The 10,424-nt window shown below is 61.0% G+C and overlaps 1 long non-coding RNA gene across 1 annotated transcript; it reads right to left on the reverse strand.

Annotated features, from left to right (window-relative positions):
- Positions 1-4,421: 4,421 nt before the first annotated feature.
- LOC135190829 (uncharacterized) lies at positions 4,422-6,299 on the reverse strand. The gene is made up of 2 exons (XR_010308646.1): positions 6,167-6,299; positions 4,422-4,687 (listed from the first exon to the last, which is right to left on the reverse strand). It is a non-coding gene; the product is annotated as an uncharacterized LOC135190829 (long non-coding RNA).
- Between the last annotated feature and the right edge of the window lie 4,125 nt (positions 6,300-10,424).

Raw genomic sequence — 10,424 nt, forward strand, 5'->3', positions numbered from 1 at the left:
TGCTGTGCTGTGCTGTTCTGTTCTGTGCTGTTCTGTGCTGTGCTGTGCTGTTCTGTGCTGTGCTGTTCTGTTCTGTTCTGTGCTGTGCTGTGCTGTTCTGTTCTGTTCTGTGCTGTGCTGTTCTGTTCTGTTCTGTGCTGTGCTGTGCTGTGCTGTTCTGTTCTGTTCTGTGCTGTGCTGTTCTGTTCTGTTCTGTTCTGTGCTGTGCTGTTCTGTTCTGTGCTGTGCTGTTCTGTTCTGTTCTGTTCTGTTCTGTGCTGTGCTGTTCTGTTCTGTTCTGTGCTGTGCTGTTCTGTTCTGTTCTGTTCTGTTCTGTGCTGTGCTGTTCTGTTCTGTGCTGTGCTGTGCTGTGCTGTGCAGTGCTGTGCAGTGCAGACACAGGTGGCTGCACAGAGTGGGGCAGTGAGTCCTGGGCAGAGATGAGTCAAGGCCCAGAGAGCAAACCCCACAGCCCGTGGGTGGGAGAGGAGCAGGGTGGGCTCCTCGCCCCTGGCTGCCCAAGCCTCCCCACAGAGGGCACTGCCACCGCAGTTTATCTCCCCAGTGGCACTCCAAAGCCTCCTCTCAGACCCCCTCGGCCCCAGAACACCCCTGAAGGACCTGCTCACACATTGCCCCGAGGCAGTGCTGGCAGGATCTGGCTGGAGGGTCAAGAGCACCCTGCAGGACCAGGCGAGAGGTCCTGGCCCTGCCCCTGGGCAGCCAAGCAGGAGACAACTTCCCGCGGGACCCCCTGTGAGCCAATATACAACCTCCTGTGCACTCCAGCGTCCCAGCCTGCCCCACCCGTGGCATGGTGGAACCCCAGGATGCCAAAGCACCCTGCTGGACCCCACTGCACTCAGACTCCAGTGCTCCCGGGTGCAGGACCCCACCAGCAGACTCCTTCCCTCTGCAGCTCCCTCCTCACCAGCTGCTGGTCTGGAGGTGACTTCTTCCCATCAGGTCACCCAGCAGAGACTCTGCCTGATGCTGGCCATGGCTGGTGCCTGCTGCAGCAGCAGGCAGGCATTTTGGGAGCTGGTGCCAAGGCAGCAGTGGGTGGTCTGCCCTCCACCATGGTGTGTGGTGGCTGAAGGTGCAAGAGAAAGGTTGTGAGCTCACTGCTCCTATCAAACCCTCCTGTCAAGCTCAGAGCTGACCTCCTCCCTGCCCTCACCTCACAGCTGGAAAGAAAACTCTTCCCAGCTCTGCTGCTGCTGTGCTCGGAGCTGGAGCCGTGGGACACCCTGGCAGTGGCTCTGCTTCTGGGCCCCGTGTCCCCGGGCAGGAGGGCACCAGGGACTCCTTCTGGAGATTTGCAGGGCCCTTGGCCCAGGCAGGCTCCTCACGATGCCTGAGGCTCTCCAGAGCTCTGAGCCAGCCGCATTCCCTCTGCTCCACGCCTTCACCACGGGCATCCAATCTCCACCCACTCCTCTCCAAACACAGCAGCTCTGCCCAGCCCTCCCCTTCGTGCTGGGGCTCCGCTGCTGGGACATCACATCCAGTTCCCCAAACGGGATCCATTCCCAGCACTTCTCAAGGATTTAGAAGCTGCTTCAGGACCCCAGGCCCGTGGGAGAGGAGTTGGCAGAGCAACACATGCCCAGGTCCAGGAGCTGGCTCCTCAGCATGGCAGGATGAGCATCACTGCCACATCCTTGCTCCAGGGTCAGCCCCGGGCCCAGGGGGCAGGGCAGGGCAGAGCTCTTTAGCTGCTCCCTGGAAATGAAAAGGAAGCAGAAAGGGATTTTGGATTTCATCAATATTTTTCTTCAAAAGTTTTCTGGCTCTGCTTCCCTTCCCCAGCTCCTGCCAAGATTTCCTGGAGGGGGCGGCGGGCGCGGAGCAGGCAGCGTCTGGCAGCTCAGCGCTTCCAAGTCGCAGGAGCCCAGGCTGTGTGTGTGTGTTTGCTCCTGCTGCAAGCTCGCTGCAGACAGGCACTTCCTGCAGGGATCAGCGTTCTCCAGGGCAGAGTGGCTGCCAAACCCCTTCTGTCCTGCCCGCCTGCCCCAGGGGCTGCAGAGCCCCGGGCTGGGCTGCTTCGTGCTCCCGGCGCCGCCGTGCGCCAGCAGTGCCCACCGTGCCTGCTGCCTGCCCCCTCTGCTGCCCACGGACCACCTCCCGCAGCTGCCCACTGCTCTCGCAGGGCTCACAATGGCTTTGCCACCTCCCCGAGCTGCCCATTGCTCCTGGGGAGCTCTGGTTGCGTTTGCCACCTCCCTGAGCTGCCCATTGCTCCTGGGGAGCTCTGGTTGGGTTTGCCACCTCCCTGAGCTGCCCATTGCTCCTGGGGAGCTCTGGTTGCGTTTGCCACCTCCCTGAGCTGCCCATTGCTCCTGGGGAGCTCTGGTTGCGTTTGCCACCTCCCTGAGCTGCCCATTGCTCCTGGGGAGCTCTGGTTGGGTTTGCCACCTCCCCAAGCTGCCCATTGCTCCCATGGCACTCTGCATGGTTTTGCTACTTCCCTAAGCCACCCATAGCTCCTGTGGTGCTCACATTGGCTTTACCACCTCTCTGAGCTGCCCATTGCTCCATGGGGCTCAGGCTGCTTTGCCACCTCCCTGAGCTGCCCATTGCTCCCTGGGGCTCAGGCTGGCTTTGCCACCTCTCTGAGCTGCCCATTGCTCCATGGGGCTCAGGTTAGCTTTGCCAGGCTTTCAGGAAGTCAAAGACACAGAGGAAAGCTCCAGGCCTGGCTCATAGGTAAGATTTGATCAAGAGAAAGTTTATGCCCAAAGGTCTTATCCATCACCCTGGCTTGGAGCTTCCCACCAAGGCAGGATGGCTTGGTGTGGCAGAGATGCCCTGCCTTGGCAGAAGGCCCCTCCAGATGTTTTACCAGCTGTTTATTTCTGGTTTTCTCCCTGCTCACAGTGGCACTGCTGCCTCCACGGTGCTCTCAAGGACAGGCAGCGTCGGCAGCAGCCAGGCAGAGACACCAGGGAGGAGGGAGGGGGGTGTCTGTCTGTTGCAGACCCAACAGCTCCTTCCCACCGAGCTCCACCACCCCACGTGCCAAGCAGCACTGCTCAGACATTGCCCCACCGGGGCCTGGGCTTCCTGACACGAAGTGCTCCACGGCTGGAGCCTGCCAGCGGGCAGGCAGGGGGCAGCCAGGAGTGTGAGGTTAAATAATTCATTCCTCATAAATCTTTCCTAGAAACAATTTTTTTCCTTCCCAGGGAGACACATTACCACCTCACACACGCAAACCTGACCAGGAATTAGAAGAGCAGGCTCCTGCCGTGGCGAGCAGGGCAGGGCGCAGGGAGAGGAGGGAAGGAATAAAATATAGATTCTTGAACCCAGACCTGGGAAGCAGCAAAGCATCAATCTTGTTAAAGGACTGCTGTGGACTCTCCAGCCAGCCCACTTCATCCTGGCTCCTGACAGGCCCCGATGATTTGTGCCTGCTCAGCAGAGGAGAAGTCCCATCACTCACTCTGCGTGACGGCGTGGGATGGAAGCGCGCCCCGGGAGCGGCACTGACTCACCCGGGCTGCCCCCAGGCTCCCCCGGCGGCTGCCGGCACAGGCTGGGGACCGGCCCCGGCCCGCAGCTCCGGGGTGGCACAGCAGCCTTCTCTGGCAGGATTTGCCCCGGGGTTAAAGGGGCTCGCAGGGTCTGTTGCCATTGCGTGATCTGGGTTGTAAGTGCAAGGCCAGAAGGGCATGGAGCTGCTGGAGCGGGTCCGGAGGCTGGAGAACCTCCCCTATGGGAGAGGCTGGAAGAGGTGGAGCTGTTCAGCCTGGAGGACAGAAGACTCCAGCGAGACCTTAGAGCAACCTTCCACTGCCTGAAAGGGCTCCAGGAGCGCTGAGACTTTGGACAAGGGCTGGGAGTGTCAGGACGAGGGACAACAGCTTTGACCTGGGAGAGGGCAGACTGAGAGTGGAGATAAGGAAGAAATCGTTGAGAGTGAGGGTGGAGAGAGACTGGCACAGGTTGCCCAGGGAGGCTGTGGAAGCCATTTCCTTGGAAGTGTTCAAGTCCAGGCTGGATGAGGCCTTGAGCAAGCTGTGCTGGTGGGAGGTGTCCCTGCCCATGGCAGGGGTTTGGCACTGGCTGAGCTCTGAGGTCCCTTCCAGCCCAACCCGTTCTATGACTCCAGAATTCCTGCGTTGTCCTCATTCCCTCCGCACCCCTGGGCTGCTTGCCTGGGCTCAGCAGCTGCCCCCCATGCTGCGGGCTGGAAGGGTTCTGCTTTGCACAGCCTGGCCTCAGTAAGCCAGAGGAGTGCTGCCGCTGCTGCCGCTGCCGCCGGCGGCCGAGCCCGCGGGGCCGTGCGGGATGTGCCGAGCATGGTTATGACGAGGTGGACTCTGCCTCTGCTCCCAGCCCTGCCCGCAGGCAGCGGGACTGAATCGCTGATTAGCACAGAATCCCGAGCAAGGAGAGGAAATTCCCCCTGGAGCCCTGCCAGGCCAAGCCCGATCCGAGCACACATCCCGCGCCCTGCTCCCGGCCCGAAGGGCTCCGTGCGGCAGGGAGGCTGCAGCTGCTTCGCATGCAGGGAGCGACCGCGGCGCTGAGCTCCCCACACCCTCGTGGAGAGCGCTGGAGCCGCTTGCAAATCCCAGCGTCGGTTCCGAGGGGGGGACGGGGAGAAGAGAACGCAAAAGACAGAGACAGAGGCAGCGGCGCGGATCTGGCAGGCGAGCGCAGCTCCAGGGCTTCTGTTTGCCCATCGCAGGAAGATTTACTAGGGGAAAAATAGAGGCTGATTAATTATGCAGCTGGTTTGGTCCATTATATCATAAACCCCAGCTGCGTAGGACAACCTTGGAGCTGCTACCTCTCCCGCATTATCTCAGCCCGGAACCAGGCGCCTGGAGCCGGCAGAAGCCGTCTGGGCAGCGCGGCCCGGCCGCGGCGCGGCGATAGCATCGCCCCGGCCCCGCCGCTCCCCGCCCGCCCGAGCGGGGCAGACAACTTCGCTGCGGCACCGGCGCTCGTCTCCATCGGCAGCCTCTCGCCCGGTGTCACCGGAGGCCTCGGGTTCAGTGCGAGAGCTGCGGCAGCTCGGGAGGGGAGGAGGGAAAACAGCCAAAGACTCTCCTTGAATATTAATGAAGCATCAAAGCTTTTAGCTGCATGGCCGTGTCTGAGCGCGACTGCTCTCCAGGGCTCTGCTATGCTTGGCACAATAAAGCCTCGGTAATTATTTCCAATAACTAATTTAGATTATCATTAGCCCCACATTGGAGGCAGAGAGAATGCTGCCCTTTCAAACACTTGAACCGCTGAGCCTCCAAAACACGGCGCTCGCTCTCTGCACGCAGATCTTTGCCAGCTCTAATAAATTAGAATACATTTGTGTGCCTCAGCGCCCGCGGTGGCTCGGGATAATGAGAGCAGGTCGCGTCTGGCAGAGCAGGGGAAGGCGGCACCTCCCCGGCCCCCTCCCCCCGCACACCTCCGGCCACATTCCTTCGGGCCCCAGTTTGTCCCCATTATCCTCCCCGCACACCGCGCCCCGAATCACCCTGGCCTGGCAGCTACCCCTGGGACAGCCAGAAAGAGGTTTCTTGGGCGGTGTGGAAAGCCTCCTGCACCCCAGCCCCTGCTGCCAGCCCTGTGCCAAGCTGGGCTCTGCACCCCAGCCCCTGCTGCCAGCCCTGTGCCAAGATGGGCTCTGCACCCTAGCCCTTGCTGTCATCCTTATGCCAAGCTGGACTCTGCACGCCAGCTTTCACTGCAACCACATGTCAAGCTGGGCTTTGCACCCCAGCCCCTGCTGCCAGCTCTGTGCCAAGATGGGCTCTGCACCTCAGACCCTGCTGCCAGCCCTGTGCCAAGCTGGGCTCTGCACCTCAGACCCTGCTGCCAGCTTCATGCCAAGCTGGGCTCTGTACCCCAGCCCTCATTGCCAGACCTGTGCCAGGCTGGGTTCTGCACCCTGTGGCAAATGCTCTGGCCCCTGACATCCCCTGCAGCTGGGGGTCTCCAGTATCTCTGCCCACAGCTCCCCATCTCCTGGGTGCCCACGCTGCCATCACATCCAGCCCTTGGCAAAGTCAAAGGGGTCCCAGCACTGTGGTCCTCAACACCTTGGGACTCCTACAGCCACTGCCCATGCTGCCTGCTCGCCCACTGCCACCCACTCCACCTCCGTGGAGCCATCAAAGACGTCCTGGGAAGGAGGTGGGACTGTGGCACCTCCAGCCCACACCCAACTGACTTCCAGCCTCCCCAAGAGGCAGGCAGAGTGCCCCCAGTCCACCTGCCCCGAGGAGAGCTGCCTGGGAGTGCTGCCTCTGGTGCCCTGGCAGCCCCAGGACCTCGGGTGAATCACTGCAGCGTTCCCAGCCTCCGTTTCATCAAGCATGTCATTAGGCTAATGATAATTAATGCCTGCAAAGGGCTTTATGCTCTTCAGCTGGAAGGTGATAGTGAAGGGTAAATGATTGTTATTACCATAAACACAGGGTACCTGCCACTCGTGGCGGGTGGGACCTGCTTCCTGCCTGCCCCAGCCCTGCCCGCGCCGGGACCTGCCTCAGCTGAGAGCTTTGCCTCCTCCTGTGAGCCTGGGTTTGAGGTGGGTACAGCTGGAGGCTGAATCTTGGGCACACAAGGAGTGGAAAATGAAGGTGGAGCTGGTTTCAGGGCAGCATCCGTGCTGTAGAGGTGCTGGGGTGGGAGCTGAGAGCTCCCTGGCACTGTTCAGAGGGACGAGGGCAATGGTTTGAAAGTGAAGCAGGAGAGGTTCAGGCTGCAGGAAGCTCTTCACGATGAAGGTGGTGAGACACTGGCACAGGTTGAGGGTGGTGAGAGCCTGGCACAGGTTTGCCCAGGGAGGCTGTGGAGTACAGAAGCACCCAATGTGATCAAAGATCACATTGGGTGCTTCTGTGCTCCACAACCTCCCTGGAGGTGTTCAGGACCAGCTTGGATGAGGCTGATGGGAGGTGTCCCTGCCCATGGCAGGGGCTTGGCACTGAATGATCTTGAAGGTCTTTTCCAAGCCAAGCCATTCTGTGACTGTGAATTTGCAAGAGGAAGGTCACCTTCCTCTCCCTGGCATGGTCTCTGCCCCAGCAGTGGCACAGCCAACTGAGCTGCAGCCTTCCCTGGCACAGAGATGTGTGTGCAACCAGGCCAGGCTTCTGCTGGGCCACAGCATCTGTGCTTCCTGCAGGGCTGCAGCAGGCAAGTGTCCAGCAGGGAACCACACTGAGGACCTGCCAGGTGAGCCAGCACAGCACTGTCCCTGGAGCTGTGTCCCCATGTGCCTCTTGCAGCCACCCAGGACAGCAGGTAGTGATGGGATCCATAGATCCCTGAAACCATAGGATGGGTTGGGTTGGAAGGGATCTCAAAGCTCAGCCAGCTCTAACCCCCAGCCATGGGCAGGGACATCTCCCACCAGCCTCATCCAGCCTGGTCTTGAACACCTCCCTGGGCAACCTGTGCCAGGGTCTCAGCACCCTCAACCTGTGCCAGTATCTCACCACCTTCACCCTCAACAATTTCTTCCTCATCTCCACTCTCACTCTCCCCTCTCCCAGCTCACAGCCATTGTCTCATCCTGGCACTCCCAGCCCTTGTCCAAAGTCCCTCCCCAGCTCTCCTGGAGCCCCTTCAGGCACTGCAAGGCTGCTCTGAGGTCTCCCTGGAGCCTTCCCTTCTCCAGGCTGAACAGCTCTAACCTTCCAAGCCTGTCCCCACAGCAGCAGTTCTGCAGCCTCTGAGCAACCCTTCAGCCCCAGGGGAGCAGCCACATCCCACAGCACTGCCCCACGTGTCCCAGGGCCTCCCTGCCCTCCACTTGCCCTCTCCTCTCTCCATCACAGCCACGCATCCCAACACCCTTCCCATCACCATCCCACCACTTCTCTCCACCTCCTCAGGAAGCTTCTCCTGGTTCAGGTTTGGTTGGACGATTGAGTGACTTCATTGTTTGCTTTTCCTCAGCTTCTGTTCCCTCTGGACAGCTTCAATTTTCATTAAAAATCTTCCACCAGAATGAGCCAAACTCATCCCAGGCTGCTTCTGCTCCTTCCTTTTCTTGGGGCTTTCATTTGTTTCTTTTTATTAAAAGCTGAAATCTGCAGTGGGAAATAAAAATAAAAGCATTAGGTAATTCCCTCCCTTCCCACCCCTGCCCTGCATCCCGACTGGAATCCTCCTGCAGAGTGTCTCTGCTCTTCTCTGAGGGATCCCCTGCCCCTGGCATGGAGCAGAGCTCATTCCCCCCCGGGGGATCCCCTGCCCCTGGGAGGGAGCAGAGCTCATTCCCCCCCGGGATCCCCTGCCCCTGGGAGGGAGCAGAGCTCATTCCCCCCCGGGGATCCCCTGCCCCTGGGAGGGAGCAGAGCTCATTCCCCCCGGGGGATCCCCTGCCCCTGGGAGGGAGCAGAGCTCATTCCCCCCCGGGGGATCCCCTGCCCCTGGGAGGGAGCAGAGCTCATTCCCCCCCGGGGATCTCCTGCCCCTGGGAGGGAGCAGAGCTCATTCCCCCCCGGGGGATCCCCTGCCCCTGGGAGGGAGCAGAGCTCATTCCCCCCCGGGGATCTCCTGCCCCTGGGAGGGAGCAGAGCTCATCCCCCCGGGGGATCCCCTGCCCCTGGCATGGAGCAGAGCTCATTCCCCCCCGGGGATCTCCTGCCCCTGGGAGGGAGCAGAGCTCATTCCCCCGGGGGATCCCCTGCCCCTGGGAGGGAGCAGAGCTCATCCCCCCGGGGGATCCCCTGCCCCTGGGAGGGAGCAGAGCTCATTCCCCCCCGGGGGATCCCCTGCCCCTGGGAGGGAGCAGAGCTCATTCCCCCCCGGGAGAACTCCTGCCCCTGGGAGGGAGCAGAGCTTGTCTCTCCCAGCAGGGAGCAGGATCAGCTCCTCGCCGACCCCACGAGCACTGTTGAAGGCTGACAGCAAGTCAGAGCAGGGCCCTGGTGCTCGCTGCCAGCCTTGGCTGTTGTGACCAGGCAGGAGCAGATGTGCTGGTGCTGGTAGCATCAGGACTGGTGGCCTGTTGCCAGGGCTGGACCCAGCTGCATGGTTCCCCTGCTCAGTCTTTCCAGCTGCTCTCAGTCCCCAGTGCTGGCGTGGGAACATCCAGAGGGCCATGGCTTTGCCTAGCCAAGTGTCACCAAGGGTGGGGATGCCTGTGTCTCTGTGGCACATCACCCTCCTGGGCAGAAAGGCTTCCCTCCTGCCCAGTCTGGCGCTCCCAAGCTGCAGGCTGTGGGCACTGTCCCTTGTTGCAGGATCTGCCCCAGCCAAGAAGGGTCTGGAGCACTCTGTAGCTGCTGGGAGCTGCAAACTGGCACCAGCTCCCAGACTAAGCCAGCACAGCTCCTTGCTGCTCTTCTTGCAGGTCGTGTGCCCAGGCCCCTCACCACCTTCACTCCAGTTTCCCACGTGCCTTTTGAACTGGGAGCCCAGGGCTGGAGACAGCACTGCAGATGCTGCATGGAGGGGACAAGCCCTCAGCCTGGTGGCTGTCCCAGCACAGAGCAGTACACTCTGTGCAGTGAGGGTGAGCTCTTGGCTAGTGCCCACTCCATCAGAACCTCCAGGCCCTCCATAACCTGCTGCTCAACCAGTTGTGCCCATCTGGAGCAGTGCACAGAGCTGATCTGTCCCAGGTCACTGCTCTGTGCTCCTCACTGCCCTCAGGAGAAAGCAGGCAGCTGTGGCTCAGGACCCTTCCCCAGCAGCTGGAGCAGCTGTGTGCACCGGAGCCTGCAGCCCCTCCCTTGCTCCCACACCTGTCCTGCCCCTTCCTCCAGCCCCCAGCACCACTCCCACCTTGAGCTGCAAACACACAACACTGTGAACAGGGCAGCCCTCAGGTGGAGCAGGAGCACTGCCACACCCTGGTGCTCAGGGGGACGTCCTGGCACCCCACTGCAGTCTGTGCACCCCTCAGGACCACAGAGCCAGGGTCATGGTCACGTTTGTGCAGCTAAACCACCTATGAGATGTAATTACCTCTCCTCCTTCCCCCTCCTGCCCCAGTTCCTCTCTCTTGATCCCAAGGTGGTTCCCCCCCAGCCCATGTCGATGCTCCTGGGGGTCAGGAGTTCTCTTTCCTGGCCTTCCATATGAGGGTCATGGAAGCCAAGTGTGAGGTCCAGCATCAGAGTGAGGGCAATCATTATCAGTCTAGGCTGGGGGTGATGAGATGAGAGCAGCCCTGCAGGGAAGGACTTGGGGGTGCTGGGGGTGAGAAGCTGAGCAGGAGCCAGCAGTGGACACTGCCAGCACAGAAGGCCAAGGGCAGCCTGGGCTGCATCCAAAGCAGTGTGGGCAGAGATGGAGAGAGAGGATCCTGCTCCTCTGCTCTGCTCTGCTCTGCTCTGCTCTGGGGAGACCTCACCTGCAGGGCTGGGGCCAGCTCTGGGGGCCCCAACTCAGGAAGGACATGGAGCTACCAGGGCAGGTCCAGAAGAGGCCACAAAGATGGTCAGAGGCTGGAGAAGCTCTGCTGTGGG

Source organism: Pogoniulus pusillus, chromosome 37 (genome assembly GCF_015220805.1).
Source record: "Pogoniulus pusillus isolate bPogPus1 chromosome 37, bPogPus1.pri, whole genome shotgun sequence".
Taxonomy (NCBI): domain Eukaryota; kingdom Metazoa; phylum Chordata; class Aves; order Piciformes; family Lybiidae; genus Pogoniulus; species Pogoniulus pusillus.